This window comes from Mauremys mutica, chromosome 1 (genome assembly GCF_020497125.1).
Source record: "Mauremys mutica isolate MM-2020 ecotype Southern chromosome 1, ASM2049712v1, whole genome shotgun sequence".
In the NCBI taxonomy this organism is placed as follows: domain Eukaryota; kingdom Metazoa; phylum Chordata; order Testudines; family Geoemydidae; genus Mauremys; species Mauremys mutica.
The window spans coordinates 194,794,681-194,816,620 of NC_059072.1; the positions used below are offsets into that span (position 1 = coordinate 194,794,681).

At 42.1% G+C, this 21,940-nt stretch overlaps 1 protein-coding gene across 7 annotated transcripts in view; it reads right to left on the bottom strand.

Annotated features, from left to right (window-relative positions):
• LOC123361996 (amyloid beta precursor protein) overlaps positions 1-21,940 on the bottom strand; it is a 322,259-nt gene that overhangs the window by 36,212 nt on the left and 264,107 nt on the right. The gene's annotated exons all lie outside the window — the stretch shown is intronic.

Genomic DNA, 21,940 nt, shown 5'->3' on the forward strand with positions numbered 1-21,940 from the left:
TGTGCTCAGTCCACTTGACCATGGTGTCTGCCTCGCTACAGAGGTTTACTGTCAAAAACGGGGAGGAGCATGTGAAAGAATGACATAAACACTGTACAAAAATGAGAAAAAAAATTCCCAACATGCCATCAACAGCCCTTTATAAGAATCGGACTACTTAAGCTGCAGAAGAAAAAGAGAGAGTTTCCATCTCTCAATTTAAATCTCTGGTTTTGGAGTTATAAAACAACTCAAACTGTCCCAACTTTAAATAACAAAGAAACAGTACAGTTCCCAGAGTCTAGGAAGCAAGCATACTCAGAACTATCAGAACTGAGGCAAACTTTTTGGTTGAGTCTTTATCCTAGAATTGCATGAACACTGCTATCTTTCAGTATTTTTGTGAGAATGGAATTCAAATGAGTTGTTATCTATCCTGGCAATATAGCAAACCATTGACTTCTACAAAGACTACCCTAAAATGTCCAGTTATTTATACTGGCTTCCAAATTTTAGAGTCTTCTTTCAATGCCAACTTTGCTCAAATGAGTCATGGCTTTTGATATGATCAATCACACATTGTTATTCTTCACAGAGCGGTCTCCATTTTTGCCAATCCTTAATTTTCCACCTCCCTGCAAAGGATAATTCTCTAAATAACCTGGTGGTAAGGGGGACAGCTGGAGGCCAGTGTGCGCATTCAAGTGCATATCAGCAAGTTTCTTTATAAAGTGACTATCTTCATTATCAGGGCCTCCAAAAAGATAATTTTCAGGCTGTTCCACAAGACCTCATCTCATATCAGACCAAGTGGACAAAAAAACCAAACCAAAATCCTCTAATAGATGTTCTCTTTCTATATAGCTCATTCTGTCACTGCATCAATACAGGAGGACTCAGACAAAAGATAGCGTTTTGGCACATTTCGTTTTGCATTGTGAGAACGTGCTCAGAACTAACCACAACTCTGAAAATAACACACATCCAAAATCGGTGACAGAAGAACTCCCAGCAGCTCAGAGTTTGGGTCAGATCCAGTTAACATCCTACAAATAGGAATCTTATCTAGATCTAATGAGAACCCTCCACTATACTATTTCCCTTCCCCCATGTAACCATAGGCCTGAGCTCACTCGAACTCCTTCTTGGGTGAATGGGAGGCTCACACCTGCTTTATCATCTTAATAGGGCATCACACTTCTCAGGTCTCTCATATTGACCTCCCCAGCACAGTCTTTCCCATCCTCTCTTCTGCTCTTTATGGGAGTTCTCCATGACTCTCCCTTCCTGGAGAGGGAATAGCTTCTAGAGAGGAAGAGAGGTGTGGTTGGGGAAGTAATCAGGAAGCTAGCACCAACGTCTGTCTCTTTCCAAGTGCTCCATTTGGTCTCCCCCCTCTGCTGTAGTGAGCCGTGAAGAGTGGCAAGTAAAAGAAGGAAGGAGGAGGAGGAGAAGAGTGAAACCTCTGCTGTGGCAGCCTCTAATAGGCAGGAGTTTGTAGAGTGAATAAACTGCTCTGACGCTCATGCGGCTTTTTCTCCACTAGAAAGGAGTTGCCAGTATAGCTACCCCAGCAAACCCTCCAAGTGGAGATGCAGCTTATAGGAGCAAAAGAGTTATTTTGCTGGTACACCTTATACCAGTTCCCCAAACAAAATAAGCTAGACCAGCAAGATGACTTTTTTGCTGGTATAACTCCATGTATACTAGTTTGCCGCTGGCATATCTATGTCAGTTACAGGTGTGGATTTTCCCCACACTTGTAACTGACGCAGCTATGGTGGCAAAACTTTTAAGTGTACATCAGGTTTCAGTCCCTGGGACAGAAAAGCTGCTCAGGAATGTCAGGAATCCATTAGTCTCACTCCAAATCATTATTTTTACCTATTGTGGGTAAGAATTCATTAATTAAAATTTATGAAGGCTTCAGGTTTAGTACTCGGTTATATTGGCTCAGTGGAAAGAAAGTGTAACAGCGTATAGGCCATTCTGGTAGCATCACTATGTAAGGGATATTTATCTTGTCTTTACTTCAGTAGCAACTATAAAGTTAGCAATTTTAATTTTAACTAAGGTTAACGGATTTCCCCCAAGTTAAACCGAGAATATTTTTGCCCAGCTAAAAGGTCTGGTAACACCTTAAAAAACAAAAAAACAACACCCCCCTACCAATAAGAGAAAAAAACCCTTCTGTGCACTACCGCTTTAAGTAACTCCATATGACTCCACTTGTCTTTCACAGACTAGCAAACACTCCCCTCAGAAACCATGTTTGTATGAGACAATTGTACCAATTTAACTACACTGGTTTAGAAATGGATTTAAATAAGTTAGCGCAATTGTGGACACTCTTACTTCAGTCTGAGAATGCCTTATACTGGTTTAGCTTAAACTACATTGATATGAGGCACTCAAACTGAAATAAGAGTGTCCATGCAAAAAGGCTGCACTGATTTAATTACATCAGTTTCTAAACAAATTTAATTAAACTGCTACAATTTATTGGCCTTATAGGGAAAACAAAAGCAAACCAAATATAAGTATAAGCATTAAAATGCCTTCTTAATAACATTTGGTTTGGAGAGTGAAATAAGTTAGTACAGCAAAAGCATTTTTTGCCAGTTTAATTGTGTACATAGAGGATTTTGCTGGCATAGCTATGTTGTTAAAACAATACACCACTATGCTGGCAAATGTTTTCAGTGTAGACCCGGCCTTCAACAGAAATCTGTTTTCAAATCTGTTTGTCTTAATTTCAAACTGCTCAGTAAACAAAAACATATCATATTAACAAATGTGATGCACATGTCCAGATGCATTTCACGGAGTTACATTATATGGACCTTATGAATGTTTCTCAGTAGAATTTACTTGAGATATAAATAGGATTTCCAAACTATGAACTGTAGAATTTTATCAGTATGGAGAAAAATTTGAAATTAGGATGACGGAGGTTTTGGGGCCAAAATGTACTCTGCATATCTGATGACAGAAGCCTAAATAGTCAAGCTGCAGTTAGATATATTTTATTTGAGATTGAGCATTTCCTCTATTGTTAATAGCTCCTGTAATGTCTCCATTTCACATTGAACTCAGTCTGTTTCCTAGTACATATCCAGGCAGGTAAAACCAGGCAAAGCCCCCATCAACCCAAGGTATGGCATGATTCATCCAACTTTTCCAAGGCCCAGTTAAGTGAATCAAATCAACCTCTGATTTCATATATAATGTCTTTCATACAGAGAATAACCACACTGCACTAAGTGAAAAGGGTTACATCAGTAACACAAAAAGCATACCAGAGATTTGTAACAAACTCTGCATTCTGAACCTAATTCAGCAAAAAACTTAAGCAAGTGCTTAACTTTACCCATGTGTTGAAGTGCATCCTTATTCAGAAAGCACTTAAGCAAGCTTAATTTCAACCACATACTTAAGTTGCATTGAAATCATAAAGTTAAATATACACTTGTATTTTCTTAATTGGGTTCTTTAAGATTCACTGCACCCTTAAAAAGCGACAGAGTCCCGTGACACCTATAGACTAACAGACGTAACGGAGCATAAGCTTTCTGACATAAGCTTTCACGTCTGACGAAGTGGGTATTCACCCATGAAAGCTTATGCTCCAATATTCTGTTAGTCTATAAGGTGCCACAGGACTCTGTTGCTTTTTACAGAACCAGACTAACACGGCTACCCCTCTGATACTGCACCCTTAATATTACGTACTATTAAGTGTGATCATTACACCATTATCAAACACTACAAAAAAACAGAAAGACTCAACTCTGTTCAGAGTTGAACTAATTCTGTTTTATAGTCAGAGTCAAGCTCTAACCTGTGCAAAGCTGACCAGCGCTTCATTACATGTGACCTGCCTAATGGAGGGAGCAAGAATGGCTGTTTTGCCTGAGTGCTTTGATGGTAACAGAGGTACTGAAGTCCAGTAAATGAGGAAGGAGAACAAGCACCAGGAAATAGAAGAGAAATGAAGATGACTATAAAGGTGTTTGTTTTATATGGTAATGGACCTGAGCCAAAACTCAGGAGACCAATACCCCTGAATTTTAGAGACGCTTTTAAATGGATCTGAACATTACAAGTTGGGCCCATTTCTAACATTACACAGTAATGGTCCAAAACATGTTTTTTTTGTTTTTGGGTTTTTTTTTTAATCCTTTTTGGCTGGGGAAGAGTTTTTTACATTATCTTAAATGACTTGCCTTCAGTAAACTCACTTGTTTTATTCCAGGAATCCTGAAAACAGAAGCTTTGCCACCTTATTAGAACAGAAGCTTTGCCGGTTGTAACAGAGAAATCTTCCAGATGAGTCTGCAAAGCTACTGTGCTACTAATACTCTTATTTGCATCAGCGCCGATGTATAATCTTGAAAGAAGCCAAGCTCAAGAGTTGCGAAAGAGTATTTTCCACAGATCTGGGCTGCTTTTTAAGGGCCTCAGTTTCTCACGGAGAAGACTTACATACTGCATCAGTAAAAGATTTCAAATGAGAAGATCTGCTGGATATTGCCAAAGCTAACTATAGCAATAAGAAAACTTCTACTCTAATAAGGTAACAAAGCTTGTTTCAATTTGAACATTCTGAACATTGCAGGTTGGGCCCATTTCCAAGACTATACAGTAATTGTCCAAAACAGCACTCATCACCAGCACCACCACCACTCTTATTTCTTGGGGCTTGTTATTCTTCTTTATGTACTGGATTCTTGTTATCTCTGTTACCATCAAACTGCACAGACAAAAAAAGCCATTCTTGCTCCCTGCAATACACCTCCCTGCAGGTCACATTTAATAACATTGTCAGCTGTGCCCTGCAGATTAGATCTTGACTCATGCTATAAAAAGGACTATTTCAACCTTGAACAGAGCATAATCATATGTTTCTGTTTTTTGTAGTGTTTGATAAAGTTATAATGATCACACTTAGTAGTATGCAAACTTAAGGGCACAATTAACAAAGCACAAGTGCATATTTAATTTTATGATTTCAATGCAACTTAAGTATGTGCTTGAAATTAAGCTTGTGCTTATGTCCCTTCTGAATAAAGATGGATTTCAACACTTGGTTAAAGTTAAACACATGCTCAAGTTTTTTAAGTCGAAGGCAAAGATTTATCAGTTTCAGAGACATATTTTGTTATGTGAATACCAGAGTCATTCGTTTCTATTTTTTCCAGAGACTGCCACAAACTTCAGGTTTTGGACTCCTGTCTAATTCTAGAAGTCTTCTATATATTACTCTTGCCTTCAACAAAGGAAAACTGCAGTTATTAATTATAATCCCTTAGTGAGCAAACTATTAACTATTGTATCATTGTGTGAGAATCTACATATACCTATAGATCATCAAAATACGTATACCTAGTTGTAAGAATGCAAGTATAGCATTTAGTTAATAGGCAACTCTCGGGGGTAAAATTAATTACTGCCGTTTTCCATTAGTTAATGCCAAGAGTATTCCGGCTGGCTTGTAGGATAAGTCATGAATCTAAAACCTGAGGTTTGTGGCTGTGGATGGAGAAAACTAAACTAAATGACTCTGCTCTGTCCTTAACATACTTCACAGTTTGGCTCCAGAGCTCAATTTCGTGACTCAGGCCCCTTGATCAAGTTCCACGGTTTATTTTTTTTTAATTAAATTTGGATAATTTAACAGTATCGTTTTTTAAAAAAACCAGAATTTAGCTTACACAGCTTCAAAAGCCCTTGATTTCTCAGGCATTCAAATCCCAACAAAATCCCACTCTACAAGTACATGAGACTATCTTCTAGATAGCAGATGATTAAAATACAAAATAATACATATTTAAGACATACTTTATTCATCTGTGATTAACACTTCTTTGTAATCGGATATAATTTTCTGTCTTGTACATTATTACATTGCAGTTTCCCTCTGAAGCAGAAAATGTGTCATCACAGCCACAGATCAAGTTTCTTCGCGCAGCTACTGTCACTTAAACCTAATGCATGTTGCTGTTCATCATTGCCTTCTTACAAACTCTGAATGGAATGCAGTTATTTATATAGCAAGCCCAAATATTTCAACATTGCAATCCTGGAGTTCCAGCATCCTTAAAGAAATCCTCTCTTATGCCTCCCTCAAAGTGTTAATAGTAAAAACCTAAAAAAGCAGCAAACCACAACATGTTGCTAAGCCAGATATAACCAGTGCAAAAGTATATACATTGGGGCAGAAAAAAACAAGATAGCAAAGTCAGAGGTGCCACTACTGCCCACTTACAACTGGTGGGCATGGATCCCAGGTCCTTAATACCATTCCACTTCTTGTTTCTCCTAGCACACTGAAAATTGTGGCGAGACCGATATTAAGATAAATAGTATTTACACAATTTTAGAACAAATATTTTAAGATACCTTCATAAAGGGACACTGTCAACAATATTTGAGTCGTCAATGGTACTTAAATTGATTTGATTAATATAAATACTAAATACTGTCCTTTCCAGTTTCATTCCTGCGGTTCAAACTTTTATCAATACCTGGGTCATCTTTCTCCATGACCACTGCTATCTCCTATCCTTGCCTTTTTATCTCCAATGCATTCAGAAAACCTTTGTTATAATATCTTCATCTTCCCTACCTGCAACTTGAAGCATGTCACTCCCCTCCGTGAAGCTCGTACTAACTTTCTCTGACCTTCTGCACTAAGTTCTAGTTTGCACATTGTTTAAAACATGATATGGTATGGCCTTCAGTGGCCAAAGGAACTTACTGCCTTTCAGGGAAGAACCGTGTTTCAAAACATATCCAGAACCACTAGTCTCTTAGTGTAGAGATGGGGCCTTAATGTTTTCCCTTGCATAATATACAGAATCTATCCATACCCCAAATGCTAAAAAAACAAGGCTAGCAAAAGTAATGCCATCCACATTATATATTAGCTTTAGCCTGAAAGATTGCCAAAAAAATCCTCATAATGCTCAAGAGGCTTTCATTTTCTGCTGAGATGAGTGGAATAAAGGAAGTCTCTTACCTGAGTGGACTCAGTCATTTTCTTTCTGGTTATGCTATAGAGAAAGGCTCCAAAATATACAGAGAGTCTAGCTAATGCAATCCACAAATTAAGAGTATATTTTCTTCAATACAGTAAGATTCTCTTGGGACACTCTGGTGGTCAGCCTATCATCCCAATTAAGCAAAGAGGCCATTAGAAAAGGTCTGAAAAGACCTAACTGAAACACAATACTATATTCAATAACATTCACTACATTTCAGTATATTAATTTTAACTTGGCATTATCTGTGTTAAAATCCTGACGCTTAAAATTCAACCTTTATTTAACTCCTGGTTAAAACCACTTAATGCCTTGGAACTGGTTGAATACAGAACAAAGGGAAAACTTTTGCCAATTCTATCATGATTAATCAGCAGTTGTTACTCTTCTCTATCAGACTACTCTCAAGTAGTTATCTGGGAGCAATCTCAATAAACGAGACATCCCAAATAAGTGAGTTATAATGTAATGATGATTTACAATTAAAATTACCCTATGAAAAAGCCTTTAAATAAAGCATTTCTATAGAATGTTATCGTCAAATTTTCTACATTGATATAAGCAACTCCAAATCCTCTAACTACATAGCAAAGTTCAAATATAAAACAACTATTTCTGTGTCACAGATCTGGTCAGACTCCCACTGCCTGCAGCCCACGGGACTGCTGTGAGAGGAATCTAACCTATGGATTCCCCAGGTATTTTAAGCCTCCAGAGTCTGAACAGACTTTCAGAGTTTTGAGGTCCCTAGGCACACAGAGTGCAGACCATCTGTCTAGCACCCCTCTTGAGAGCTGCGCTCATGTGGCCCTGGTGCCCAGCCCCTGAAAACAGTGCTAACACCTAAGATTCCCCTTACAGGTTAAACAACCACCTCTCCCCGAACGCCACCCACAGATGTGAGCCTTTTAGATTACATTTAACTTTCCAAAGCCATGTAGTAGCTGTGTCATATAGCACATGCAGACGTGTAACATGTTATTGCTCTTTACTTGGTCACATGAGAAATACACAGATCCATATAAAATTAATAGACCCTACATACATTTCCCCTCACTCTAGCTCACCCTTCCCTGGGAGTCCTTAGGGGCCCATTTCTGTTCAGGTAGGCAGGCAGGCAACTTACCCCCTGCCACCAACTCATCTGGCTCCTGCAGCAGCTTCCCTCATCTTAAGCTAGTGACAAATAGCCAAAGAGTGAGAGCAAATACAGGAAATTGTGTCCTTTATAACATGCCACTCTCTTCTCTCGGGTTATTCCCTGGTCTCCTGTTGAGGCTGACAGAATCCTACGGTACCAGGTGATTTTGTTGCTAGGTGACCTCTCCCCTGCTAAATCAGTTCCTCTGGGAAGCATCCAGCCTGTTGTCTAGAGCAACTACTTTCAAGTGTCACTCGAGTCAACAACCCTCTTTTGTTAGCCTTTGCCTTCTACCTTTGAAATTTCAGTTCAACAGAGAAGGCAAAAAGCTGCACCCTCAAAATGGAATCTGCAGCTTGGTAAAGATACTTATAGAGAGTTTAATCTCATACAGAATTCACAAATTGTATGGACACAGCCTCCAAATCCTCACAGCCTTTAAAATAGAAAGCCAGGCGTCAGCTGGTTTATATGAGATGACAATACTTAAGGATCCAGTCCAAATCCCACATAAATCATTGACCACAATTGACTTCTGTGGCAGTGGGGGCCAAGGAAGGATTTACAGAAATTAAAGGTAGATATAAACATTAACCGTTCAGAACTTTTAATTGATCACTCTGGGTTCCTCTGATTCTGTGGCCATAGCAAAGCACTCCTGATACACTCAATTTACTTAAAAGGCACCAATTTAAAACAAAGTGTTAGAATTCTACACACCTTCACTGAGCACCTTTAGGGCTTGGCTACACTTACGGTTTGCAGCGCTGGTAGTTTGCAGCGCTGGTCATCCAGCTGTGTAGGAGCAGCGCTGGTGTGTGGCCACACTCACAGCTACCAGCGCTGGTGTGTGGCCACATTTGCAGCATTTCCAGCGCTGTTGGGAGTGATGCATTATGGGCAGCTATCCCAGCGTTCAAGTGGCAGCAACGTGCTTTTCAAAAGAGGGGGGTGGAGTGGGGTCTAGTGTGACAGGGAGCGGGGGGAGAGAGAGAGAGTGGATTTTTGGAGCCAACACTGTGTGTTAGCTTCCTGACTTGAAAAATCAGAACATTTTTCCGACCCCTTAGTCTTAACTCTTAATTGCAAACAGCCTGCAGGCAACACGACTCCCCGCTGTTTCCCTGCCTGCCTCTCATTTGATTGTTTACAGCCAGGTACAGATGATCATGTTTTTTAGATAGCAGCAGCGGCAACGGCAAGGGAGGAGCTCCACAGAGCTCGTTCACAACAGCGAGGAGGATCTCATTTGATTGTTCACAGATTGATCACAGCAAACAGGAGCTGATAAGCAGCTCCGGTAGAAACGAGCTCCGGAGGTTCACAACAAAACAAAGAGAGGCTGCATAACAAAACAAAGGGAGTAATTTAGTTAAAAGCATTCTGGGATATCTCCTTATTCCCTGGAGGCCAATAAAAGCACTGGTGTGTGTCCACACTTGATGAGCAGCGCTAGATCACCAGCGCTGCAATCGCTACACCCCAACCCGGCCAGGTGTACAGCCAGCGCTACAGCCAGGGAGTTGCAGCGCTGGATGTGCCTTGCAGGTGTGGACGGTTACTAATTGCAGCGCTGGAAAGCCTCTACCAGCGCTGCAACTTGCAAGTGTAGCCAAGCCCTTAGACTATTACCTTGTTACATAAGGTCTTACATACTTATTCACAGTTCTGTGTATACCGCATTTATAAGCAAAGTGCATTTTGGATACTCTGAATATTCTTGAGATGAGTATCCAGGCCACATATAGCAAAGTACAGATAAATGCCATATGTTATTTCAGTAGTTTTTACAATACATTTTACATACATAGTTCTCTAGCAGAGACCAGGATAATGACAAGAAACCACTGCTGTACACTGGAACCCTACCCAGATGGTATCATTCTGGGATACTAAATTGGGCATTTGAGAGTCCCTTCTTGGTAGACACTATCTTGCTGAAAAACGACTCCATTTCCAATCCCTTTAAAGTCTGTAAAATCTTGACTAGCATCAAGAAAGCGAATAAGGAAATGTTATTTACTCTTTCACATAACTCAAGAGCTAAAGGTCACCAAATGAAATTAATAGGCAGCAGGCTTGAAACAAACAAAAGGAAGTACTTAACACAACGCACAATGTCAACCTATGGAACTCCTTGCCAGGGAATGTTGTGAAGGCCAAAACTATAACAGGGTTCAAAAAAGAACCGTGTAAGTTCCTGGAGGATAGGTCCATCAATGGTATTAGCCAGGATGGGCAGGGATGCAACACCATGCTGAGTGTCCCTAGCCTCTGTTTGCCAGAAGCTGGGTGTGGGCGACACGGGATGGATCACTCAATGATTGCAGATTCTCTTCATTCCCTCTGGGGCACTGGCATTGGCTACTGTCAGAAGACAGGATACTGGGCTAGGTGGATGTAGTGGGGTGGTTACCCTGCTTCTGCCCTGAAGGGCTTAAAACAGCCCAGGAGAGGGCTGTGGCTGGGGCAAGAAGCCTGGGCTGATTGGGGAAAGTAGGCTCAGCTGTGGCCCAGCTGGCCCCTATAAGAGGCAGAGAAGCCAGAAGCCCAGGCAGTCTCTCTCTAGCTGTAGAGGGAGATGGACCTGGCTGCAGGGACCTAACCAGGTATCTGGAGCAGGACTGGGGAAAGGCCAAGGGAGCCGGGGAGCTCCGGCCTAGGAAAGCCCCAGGCTGCAGGCGTGGTAAGTCCTATTAGGTACAGGGTTGCAGGGGCAGCCCACGGGTAGCCAGAGGCAGCAGGTCCAAACCCCTTTGCCTGTGATGAGTGGCTTATACTGCAGCCTGCCCCAGTGAATGGGATATGCCAGGCTAGATGGAGACTGGGCAGTAGCTATGACTGAGGTGAAGTGGAGATAGTGGGTGGGGGTTCCCCATGGAGGGGAAGACCCAGACTATGGGGGTACTGCCAGGGGCAGCACCCAGTTAAAAGGCACCGGGGTCCTGGGAGGGACACAGGGGCCCAGCGGTGGCAGATCACCGGCTGGAAGAGGGCGCTCCAGAGGGCTGGTGAGCTAATTCCTGAGAATGACCAGCAGAAGGTGCCGCAGGCGTGAGTCTGCACCCTTACAGTGGACCATTGGTCTGACCCAGTAGGGCCTTTGTTATGTTCTTGTGTTCTTATGTCCTAGTTGCATGGGAGCCCACTATTAGGAGAATACTACAATGTTTCCTTCAATCCAGCTATTGTGTAACATTAAATGGCTTCAATCATCCTTTTTCTATTTATTTTTAGGTAAGATCATGTTTAGCTAGAATCATCCTGTTCAACTACTCATGAACGCCATGTACATCTGTGCTCTCCTGCTGAGCACATCTGAACGGAGAATTATGTCAGAGAAAAACCTAACTTTGTATGTCATTAGTTAGAGTGGCATATCCTATCCTAACCAGGATATTTTTATATTGGATATGCATGACAGATTGCAGTGTTAAAAACTCTTAGATAAGAATTCCAGACATTCACTGTCTGGATCAGTGACTGGAATATTAGCAGCATAAATAGAGTATTGTAGTAGATGTACATAACTGTTGTGGATAGTTACCTCTAATGCTTTGTAAATAGTTACTGTTTGCTATTTCAGGAAAGTTTATCCAGAACCCCTAGAGATGATTCATTCATCTTAGAGTTTGAGGTGGCACATTAGACAATAATCTAGGGCTAACTTATGCAGAATGATGCAAAATGTTTTCTTTTTCAGCAAGCAATCAAACTGAAAATCTGTCATGCAGTAGTAGGTGTGAACTAGAAGCAGCAGTTACAGAGCCCATGCTCTGACAGGTCTGTGGTGCTCTGCAGGCACAAAGTGGCTCTAAACCTGGACCACTGAGGATCTCAGGTGGCACAAGAGTTGACTACTACTCATGGACGCTGGCATAAAGAGGCTTGGCGGGATGGGTGGGTGAGGGGGGGTTAGTGTGTGGCTTGGGTGTCTCAGTCTACCCCAGCTATCGCCGATACCTGGTGCAAGTTTGAAGAGGTGATCACAGAGCACAAATACTCCTTTGGCGCAGCATATTGACTCCGAAAATGGAGACCATTTTAAATTTATCTTAAGCATGTTTAAGACAGCTGTGTTTTTTCAAACACACTATGCATATATTCAGTGCAAATATTTTTCTATAATAAGGAGTAATGCAATTTCTAGAAGAGGGACCTTGCTTCACTGAACCAGTGCCATTTCATTTGATTGAAAGCCATACATTTGCAAAGTCTGTCTCCTCAGAGTTAACCTTTCTTAAACTGATATGTGCAATCTAGACAGCTTCAAGATTCAATTTCATACTTTTGTTCTCTAGTAAAAGAACGACATTTTAAGTTCAGTGCAAGATGTATTACCTGCCCAATTCCCTTAGGTAAACTGGCAGAAGCAATTTTTAAGAAGAGGTGCGAAACTGAAAGAGGACAAAAGCCACCTTTCTAAGTAGAACAATAAATTCACCCCTAAAGATAGCACCAATGTAATGTTCTGTAAGGAAAGTACTAATATCCTGTATTATGACTGCATCCTAATAACCAACAAGTATTACATCTCTTCAGTTCTCATCTTTGCTTACTATTACTTACACATGCCCAGAATGTTGTAGAGAAAAAAAATCCAAAGCTACATTCTTGTACAAATCTGTAACTTTAACTAGCAGGAAGGATGGTCTAGTTGATAGTGCATGGCACTGGGATAACTGTGGACACAGATTCAAGTCCTGGCTCAGCCGCAGACTTCCTGTGTGACCATGAGTAGATTGCTTAAATCTTCCCTATGCCACAGGTCTCCATCTGTAAAATGGGAATAATACTTCCTTCTTTTACAGGGGTGTTGTGAGGATAAAGTCTATTAATGACTGTTGGTCATTCAGAAACTACACGGGTGAAGTCCATGTAAGCCATGAGATAGAAGTATTTAGATGGGAGAGCTTCATTTTGGAATATGTTCAATTTAGAAAACAGAAGATTTACTTAACAAGGTCAAAAACTCTCTAACTGGAAGCCTGGTTAACCCTCCTCCCAAAAGCTCTGGATTCTGATCTTAACCTTTTGAGATCACCCTGTCCACAAACTAATCAGAACTTCAATAAACCTCCACTTAGGGCTTTATCATGCGAAGGCTGAGCTCTCTAGTTCTAAATAGCAAAGCACTTAAGCATGTCCTCAACTTTCAGCATGTGATCAGTCTGATGCTTAAGTGCTTTGCTAGATAAGACAGGAACAAACCCTTAATTTCCTTTCTCAACAAATCTATTGTACTGTCTGTTAACAAGCTGCTTAACTTTGATAATATTCCACCAGGGGTTGGGGTATGCTTGATTTTAAAAGACCCTGATGGAGTTTGGCTATTTGTACTATTGAAATTTCAAGCACAAACTCACTCTCTCAGCTTTGAAACAGCTGTCCATCACGGTACTATCTGAGTGCCTTTTGTGTTAAAAGTCAATAGGAATAGCAAAGTCCCTAACGACATTAATGGAGTCTCTGGCACATCTTCCTCTTTGAAGTAAAACTCTGCTTGGGTATGGTTTTTTATTTTATTTTTTTTAATTAATTAATTTTTTGGGGGTAGAATGGGATGTCAACATTGTGAGTGTCAAATTTTTCACTGAAAGACCTTCACCAGATTAAAAGCTTCTAAACATATCCTGAAGCGGCTCTGAAATTCAGGCGGTTTAAGAAGACACCTGGCATAGTGGAAATTTCAAAGGTAGAAGGGCTTTTGGGATGAAGGATACAGTATTCATACAAAAAAGGCTAGATTTTCAAATTTAAGTATGTGCATATTTGCATGTGTAATTTATGTACATAAATACTTAATATACAAGTGTAAATTCTAGGTGTTTGTGCACACACAATCAGTTAGTCTAAGTGATCATATATAGTCTGATTTGTGAATACACACTGCAAATTCCTTATTTATTTATACGGGGAGCCTAGGGATCCCAGTCAAGACTGGGGCTCCTCTGTGTTTATGCATGGAAGATAGCCGTGTGCAAATATATTCACACAATTTCATCTGCTTAATTCAGAAAGTTGGTCCAGAATATTTTGCTTGAAATTGGAGCTTGTTTTCTTAAACTCTATGTCCACTCATATAGCTTTGCCTAGCCTTAGATTGGTTCTTTTGGCTAGTATTCTAATTAGTGGCTTTTGATCATAATAAGCACTTAGTTTAGCAAACACTTTACAAATATTACCCAATTAATCCTCTCAGTGCTCCTGTGAGATAAGTAAGGCATATTCTCCTATTCTAGAAGTGAGGAAACTGAGACAGAGAATTGAAATGATTGAGTTTGAGAGGTGGTGCCACATCCAAGTCTATAGTCCTGGAGTCAGCATTAGAACTCAGGAGTTACCGGTCTCCAGTCCAGTGTTTGAACCACTAGACCACATCTCCTCAAAGGAAGAAACTAAAATAAAACACATTTTCAGATGCTCTCTTTTAAGACAGGGGAAAAATATTCCAAAATAAACCTCATGAGACCTTTCTATTCTGATTAGCTCTGAAAGTTAAAAGGCAGAGTGCCCCATATTTTTCCAGATTTGTAAATTTTCTTCTAAAATGTAAAGCCATTCATCCCTTTCACAGTGGCTGCAGATTCCAGAGTTTCTTTTGTTACCTAAAGTCATGTCAATATTTATGCAATTAAGTTTAAAAGAAAGAGTTTGTGCATGGAAAAATCGGGATTAGCATCTTTGCTGAAGAACATTAGTGGTAGTAGCAAAGCAGAATACATCATGTAGCTACAAAAGATGGGGAGGATATAGTACAGTAACAAATACTTGAGAGCACCAATCTGAACGGAGTAGGGCACCAATACTTCCTTTTTAATCACCTACCATTCTCTACCAGTTTTCCTATGGCAAATTAGTAATCTAGATAAAAGATGAGAGCAACTCAGAAACAGGAAGCATCTATCAGTGTGTGAGGGAAGAAACCTTTCCTAAGATCTTCTTCTTTCTTCCCCAACCCCAAAAAGGTACTTCAGCAGCAGACAGCGCTGAGCCTCCAAACACATGAAATAGCTCAAGTTCCTCAGCTCTTGCAAAACGCCTAATGATGTGTAGAATGTACAAAGCCTGAAGCGACATATAGCTGGCATTCAACCTGTCAACTATCTCTGCCTATTAAAAAGCAGCAGAGTTATGATGTTAACATCTGAAACATACACACACTTTGTTGAATATATCGTTTTGCTGTCACTAGGATTGTGATAAGACTCTTTTATAAGCTATCTAAAAGGCAAAAATGCAGTTTATAGTGAATTCAAAATTGCAGCAGCTAAAAAAACAGCAGATTTAATATGTCTGATGAATACTGTAAACATAAAAATACATAAACCATCAAAAATAATGCAATATAAACTAGCCACAGCACTATCAAAGCCACTAGGCATATGCTAGACAGCCAGGCTATCTCTATCAGAGAATTTCAAGCTGGGTCACCTTACATTAGTACTTAAGCATATAAAGACTGTAAAAGCACTGTGTAAGACTTAACAGAGAATTCACTTCTTTTTATGGGAGTAGATCAGAACTTTTTACAGCACTTTTAAGAAAGGCAACCTCGCAATGCATTTTCAGTAAAGTTCTAACCAATTAAAATACTAAATCGCAATATTCAATAGCTGAAAGTTGGAGGAAAAGATTGAGGCTGACTAAGGGTTTTACAGCAAATTCTCTGGAAAGTTCATGTTATTGTATATACCTAAACACCAGTGATATGGATTTTGCGGGGGAGAGCATGTCCATACTAGTATTGGAAATGATGTATGTGCAAGTGCCACTGTGTGTATGTGGGCTGTTTGAGTATGCCTGCCCCAGTCTCATCACCCTTGTGGCCAGAGAGGACTAAACAGAATGGCAGGGAAGGTCTGAGCACAGGAATTGCTGCTGCAGATGGTCTGGGGATGGGAGGGCAATATGACTGTGATTTGCCACAGCTTTGCCCTACTTTGAATTGTACATGACATACAAAACTCAGCCACTTTCATTCAACTGTGCGTTCAATTCGGGGACTGCTTTTCTTTTGAAATACTTTCTGGCTGGCCCCTGCCATCAGTGTGCTGTAACCTGCCACATGTTGCTCAACACCACGGGTTCACAAGCAGAAAAGGGACACAGGGACAGTTTGCATCAGTTTTACCTCCCCCTTCCTCTCAATTGTTTCATAGTCTAGCTGCTGCATGGCCTTAGCAAGCTGGGATGTAGATCTTGCTGTTGGCTCCACTGGAGGGTCACCAGTTGGGAACCAGAGACACTGCTTTGAGAACTGAGCACACAAAAGTAGTAACAACATTCTGCCTGACCTCGGCATATTTGACTGATAAACAGAGTTCTAAAGTCACCAGTATAAGATTCAGAATCTGTGCCTGCTGCGCCATCCCTGGCAACAAGCTGCTTCCTTCCATACACTGGTAAATACTCTAATTAGATGAGGATTTAAAGTAGATATGTCAAGATGGCCTTGCTGTCTCCTCTCTACACCCCACCACTGCTCTGCCTGATGTCTTATACAAACTGCATATTACATGAAACTTATCAGATCAGGAGAATACAAATTCCAAGCTAATCAGATAGTTTATTCTCCTGTGTGTTGTGGGTGTAACATTACTGTTCTCATCAGGCACTCAAGGCCACTCAGACATCCAAGGAACGTATTTCCATCTCTGAACAGCAGTGTTCAATGCTGTGGGCAGTGTCAGTCACAAACTGCAACCTGGTATGAACTGTAGCATGTGTTGTCTCATTATCCTTTGAGAGATCACTAGCATCCAGGGAGGCAGACATATTTTCCTGGGCAAATAACTTGTCTATATGTCTCCCAGCATTGTCACAAGACGCACACAGTTAGATTCTAGTCCTCACTAGTATTGTGTTTCTGAGACCAGACTGATTTTCCTAACGCCAAGGGCACGTATCCAGTCAGCATCAATACCTGCACTGCTCTTGCTATTACTGTTGAGATTGACTTTTATAGCACGTGTCTAGCTAGCTAGCGAGAATAAGTATGTAAGGCACCTATTACTCTGATATATAAATATTCAACAAAAGTATTACGAAGCGAAAGGATGCAGAATGCTGCTTGCTTTTTTTGTTCCCTGGTGTCGCACAGTCCTTTTATATATCTATACGTGCAACAATTTTTTTATTTTAATTTTTTAAAAATCAACTATGCTTACCAGCTAGTCAGAAACCACCGCAGGCAGTGACGGCAATTAATATGAACTGTATCATAACTAAGTTCCTGCCACCTTCTTCACTGCATGTGTTAATGAGAAATTGCCACGTGCAGAACGCTGGGTTGCTTTTGCTTGAGAACTAGATTTGTTATTTTGGATCCCTCAACCATATAATTCTCTTCCAGTGAAGTCAACCAATGCAGTCAAAGCAGTGCACACACGACAAAGGGGTGGGACAAGAAAGATTCCTGTATTTCTCGCTCTCTCAGGGACCTAAAATCACCTTCCATTCCCATGTTTTTCAACGTGAGCATCTTCAAAATCTCCTGATTTCCCACAATCCATTTCAGGAATACTGGTTTAAACAGGATACACAGTGAAACTGCTGGATTCCCTATGTCAATGCAAGAGTCTCTTCCAGGGTCTACATGCTTAGAGCTCTATGTGGTGTGATGGGGCAAGGCCAGATGGCTACAGTAAAGTACTGAGGAACAGGTATGTTAGCCCCAGGCTAAACAAATCCCTAGTACCGTGGTAACCAAATGGCAGTTGCTCCAGGTTAATCAAGGCACCTGGGGCCAATTAAGATCTTTCTAGAAGGCAGTGGAGATAGCTACATGATTAGAACACCTGCAGCCAATCAAGGCAGGCTAATCAGGGCACCTGGGTTTAAAAAGGAGCTCATTCCAGTCAGGCGGGGAGGAGCAAGAGGAGAGGAAGCGCGTGTGAGGAGCTGGGAGCAAGAGGCACAAGGAGCTGAGACTGAGAGGGTGTGCTGGAGGATTGAGGAATCATCAGACACCAGGAGGAAAGTCCTGTGGTGAGGATAAAGAAGGTGTTTGGAGGAGGCCATGGGGAAGTAGCCCAGGGAGTTGTAGCTGTCATGCAGCTGTTACAGGAGGCACTATAGACAGCTGCAATCCACAGGGTCCTGGGCTGGAACCCGGACTAGAGGGCGGGCCCGGGTTACCCCCAAACCTCGCAACTCCTGATCAGACCCAGTAGGAGTTGACCCAGACTGTGGGTTCCACCAGAGGGGAAGATCACTGAGGTGAGCAAATCCGCCAATAAGCACAGGACCCACCAAGGTAGAGGAGGAACTTTGTCACAGGGGATACAAAAATTTGTATCTGCATCTGATCCACAAATTTGCAGGGCTATAAACATACTGCTAAATAGAAGATTCTCTGTGCATCTGCCAGTATCCCAGGGACAATACAGGATTCCCAACAGAACTATGCTAGAATTCTTGGTTCAATATAAGAATCTTAAGGGATTTCCAGGTTAAGGGCAGAGCTCCCTGCTGAACCTTATTGCTACATACATATTCTCATGTGTTTATGAAAAAAGGACACCTGGTTTCCACTGATAAACCTTCTTTACTGGGCACACAGTCAGGAGGCTTAAGGGCTGAGGAAGGCTTGCATTTGTTTCTTTATTTATTGAAAAACTATGTTCAACAGGGCTAGGTCTCTTAATAAAAAAGATGGGGTGCTAATTCCTCAAGGCACAAATGGTTCATAAGGAGCTCTGCAGTAAACGGTAGCTCTGGAAATAGTAGGCACATAATCATGCAGAGAACTAAAATTAAAAAAGTCAACCACCCAAGCTAAGTTCCCTCTAAGCTGCGTGGCTGCACAGCCATGCAGCAGCCTATCAAGGGCCACGGCGGGGAGAGGCACCTCTCCCATGGCCACAGTTCCAGACCTGCTGCAGCCGGGGAAAGCCGCACTCACCCAGAGCTCTTGCGGCCTGGGAGAGGCGCCTCTCCCCAGGCCCCAACCCCAGAGCTGCCATGGCAGGGAGAGAGGGCTGGGGGGAGTCCTCTCTCCCTGCCACAGTCCCGGGGCAGCCTGCACCCCAAATCCCTCATCCACAGCCCCACCCCAGAGCCCACACCCCCAGCCAGAGACCTCACCCCTCTGCACCCCAACCCTCTGCACCCCTCCCACATCCTGAACCCTTCATCCCCAGCCGCATCCCCATCCCTGAGCCCTCACTACCCCACATCCCAACCCGCTGCCCCATCCCTGAGCCCTCTCCCGCACTCTGAACCCCACCCCTGCCACACATCATCTGCATATGGTGCACATAACAAAATTCATTCCACACATGGCTGGGAAAAATTAGAGGGAACATTGCACCCAAGCCAATTCTCCAGCTGCAGAGAAGAATTATTTTCAAATGCGCTATTCATTTCAAATTCATTATTCAAATAGACTGCATGTAAGATCTGGATATTATAAAGCTTTTTCATCAACTCATATTTTCGAAGCCAATTCTTTCTTACAAAAGATATTTCATGAAACCTTTGTCTTTTCTGGCCTTGGAACTGTTAGTGATACAACATGCAGTTTTATTAATATTTTACTTCTCTACATACCCTAGAATTCTTTTTGCATGGGTTTAGGAAAATTACAAAGAATTATGAATCACTTCACAATACAGACTTGACACAGTACAGGTTTTAAGCTGATCTGTACTCAGAATCAGAGGGATCCTGAGTTCGTAAGTATCAGGAATAAGCTCAACAGACTTCAGCGTCCCTGTAAGTGGAGGACCTTCAAAATATGCAGTCCCTATCTGTATTTCACCATGAATTATGCCTGGAGTTGGAGAATTTGGAAGTAGTTTCTGTTGTTCTGCGCATGCACCCTGACTCGCCTCGTGCTTCTGTCCAAAGTGATAAAGTAGGTTCATGCACCAATTATTTCTCCAGTTCCTTCTCCCTGTGAATCTGACAGATCTGAAGCAGAGGGGAAGGGGGAAGGGCAGTAGAATACAGATAGGGACCACACATCTCAAAGAACCTCCAGTTACAGGTGAATAACCTCTTCTTCTTTGAGTGATGGTCACTATAGTACTCTACTGTGGGTGATCTCTGGGTGGAGATGGCATGTTCCCTGAAAGAATCTGATGGTTGCTACTGCAACAAATGGGTCTTGGGGACTTCCCAACTGTCTTTATTCTCTGAAGATAAAAGGCCAAGGCTAATCCATCAAGGAAATGGAGTCTACATTCTTCTGCAGACGAGTGCAGTTTCGGGAAGAAAACAGGTAAGTGAATGGATTGGTTAAGATGAAATTGCAAGACCACCTTTGGTAAAAATGTTGGGTGTATGCATAAGGAAACCTTATCCTTGTGAAACACCATAAATGGTGGGTCTGCCATTATAGTTCCGAGTTCACCAACCCTTCTAGCTGAAGTGATGGCTACAAAGAAGGCAACCTTCCTGGAAAGGAGGGAAATGGAGCAGGTTGCCAGCAGCTCAAAGGAGATTTTGTAATACCGAGAGTACCAGATTCAGATCCAATTAAGGTGTAATGTTTTGGAGAGGTGGGAAGGTTCTTAGAAAACCTTTCCAAAAATCTAGCAGTGAGTGTGAAAAAACAGAGTAACCCTCTGCAGGAGAATGGAATATGCTAATCGCCGCAAGGTGGACCTGCAAGGAGCTGAGAGCGAGACCCAAAGGCTTCAAAGACAGAATGTAGTCCAAGATAAGGGAAATCTCTGCAGCTTCTGGTCTAACAGCTTTTTGTTGTACCCAAGAGGAAAAGCATTTCTACCTACCTAGCCAAGTAACATTGCCTCATGGATTCTTTCCTGCTGTTACAGAGAATGTGCTGCCAAGGAACATGCCTGTTCTAGGGCTGATGCCCGTCCAAATACCACACTCTGAAGTGGAGTGGTCGTGAATTGGGATGCTTGATCCTGCTGCTGCACTGGGTCAGAAGGTTGGGAAAATTTGGGATGATAATTGGTGGATGGGATATATGTACAGCAGGTTGGGGAACCAGAACTGTCTGGGCCAGAAGGGGACAATCATGATCACTGTCACCTTGTCTCATCAGATTTAGGTAGCACCTGAGATATGAGCAGTAGTTGGGGGAAGACAGAGTTGTTCTGGTCTGACCAGGAAAGCATTGCCCTGACAGTGGTAACTGAGGGCTTCCCGGGAGCAATATGTGGCACACTTGTTGTTGGCCTGATGCACCAGTCTCTGGTTGGAGTTTCCCATTGTGTGAAGATGTTGTGTAGTACTCCATCGTGAAATTCCCACTCGTCAATTGCAAAGTGCCTGCTGAGTAAGTCTGCAAGCACATTCTGCATCCCGGGAAAGTAGGCTGGGGATAGGGTGATCTGATTTCTGATGCACCAGTTCCAGAGATCGACCACTTCCGCACACAGGGCTGTGGATTTCAAGCCTCCGCCCCGTTCGTTGATGCCGAAAATGGTGGTGGTGTTGTCGGACATAATGAGGACATGAGGGAGAAAATGAGTGGAAGAAAGAACTTGCATGCCTTCCTTATTGCTTTAAGTTCCAGAATACTGATCTGCATCCTGGATTCTCCAGGTGTCTGTGTCCCTTGTGTCATGTGGTTGTCCACACGGACTCCCCTGCCTCGCAGGGACACATCGGTGATGATAGTTTTGTCCAGAGATGAGGGAAGAAAGAGCAAAGATATCTTGAGGAGCAGCAATGGATCTGGATCTTAATGAAATCTTTGCTGGTGCCGGAGGGTCTCGGGTTTTATGAGGCACTGGAGACAGTGGCACTGACGCACTGCTGGCTTGAAACCAGTGGATCCCACTGTTTAAGACTCTTC